The following is a 1,698-nucleotide window of genomic DNA, read 5'->3' on the forward strand; positions in this document are numbered from 1 at the left end:
CCCCCCCACTTTAAAAGCGCACAGTTCAACGGCTTACTAAAAACCGTGCTCACAGAGCTGTGCCATTCCAGAACGCTCTGTCACCCTCCTGAAGAAGTCCCCTCGCCAGGGAGCGGGCCTGCCCCGTCTAGCGTGGTCCCCAGGCACTCTCATTCTGAGAGTACTTGTTCTCCTCGCAGGGCAGACAGGACATGTCAAGGCATCAGCCCTGAGGATCGACCAAGGAGGATGGGGAGATGGCGGAATACTTAGCTCCCTGGCCCCATCAGCAGAAGAATTCAGAAATATTTCCTAGATGGTGTCTCTGGGGGTCTCCAATGTAATTGAGCCCCGGGTGCCTGCAGAGAAGAGCCCCACCCCACCCCAGTTTGTCTCAATTCTTTATTTCCACCCAGGGCTTTCTGGAGTCACCTCCCAAATAAACTACCTGCACCCCCCCCACCTTAGCTTCAGGCCTGCATTCGGGAGAAGCCAGGCTCTACAATAAGACTCTTGTCAGGTGGTCTTTGCTGAAATCCTGATAAACGCTCTCACACTCGGAAGACACACGAATGAGTGGTGTCTGCTGGGATAGCTGGCTCCTGGGGATTTTAAGAAGCTAGTCACTTGGACCGGGTGGTCATTTTCACGTTGTAAAAATTAGAAAGGAGTTCACGTCTTCAACATGGCTTTTCTAACAGAGGTGTTTTTTAATCTGTAAAATGAAAAACGATGCACTAGGTAAAAAGAGAAGTACTTTGGTATAATGGAAGACATTGATTGCTCTACCATCAGCGTGCTAAGACAGGCCATGCCATAGCAGGGAGCTCACTGGACCGAGATGACGATGACGGCGCTGTGACACACACCTGGACCCCCCTGGGCCAGTACCCAAACTGGTCTTCACCATTCCCTGTGCCTTTGGTTAAATAGAACATTGCCCCTCAGAAGACAGACTGCGTTTCTTTAAAAGTGGTGTTGAATACAGTCTTTTCTGAATTGACCAGAATTAGAAAGCAAACCCGTTACTGCTGATTGCCACTCGTGCTGGCCCGATGGGACAGGGTAGAACTGCCCCAAAGGGTATCCAAGGCCGCGTCTTTCCGGCAGGAGACGCCTTTCTCCAGCGCTATGGCTGGTGGCTTCAAAGGGCTCGCTTTTTTGGTCAGTGAGAGTGGTGTGCTGAGCCACCGAGCCGGCAGGTCCTCCGTCTGTGAAACGCTGCTGTCTGAGGAATCTCCCGCTGGGCTGGATGGCTCCTTTCCTTCCGAAGGGCTTGCTTCTGTGAGACCAGGCGAGCGTTTGCAGTGGCTGACTCTCAGGAGGTACACAGGCTTACACCCGGCCGCGGGGAGCCAGGAGTGGCCGTCCTGAGATTCAGAGCCTGCGTTGAACACGTCCAGGGCTTTATCAACTAGGGCTGCACATTCAGGGGAGCGCTTCTCTTTCCTGTGATGGGCACGGTCGATATAGGGTGTAACCAAATGCTCGTGTGAACGTTTATGGAACGCAGACTCAAAATGTAAATCACGCTTGGGAAAATAAATGCTCCGATGAAACACAGGAGAAATTGGCAGCCACCACCTTTTTACATTTGATTGTTGTCTATAACAGGGTTGGTTTAGGTCACCATGGAGCAGAAGCCTGGGTGTTTCCATCACGCCAATGCTGCCCTCTGGAGCCCTGGCAGTGTCATGGTTGTGTGTTGGGCTGTGGTCC

The sequence above is a fragment of the Echinops telfairi genome, unplaced genomic scaffold (genome assembly GCF_000313985.2).
Source record: "Echinops telfairi isolate 266 unplaced genomic scaffold, ASM31398v2 ScPeMD7_7420;HRSCAF=8458, whole genome shotgun sequence".
NCBI lineage: Eukaryota > Metazoa > Chordata > Mammalia > Afrosoricida > Tenrecidae > Echinops > Echinops telfairi.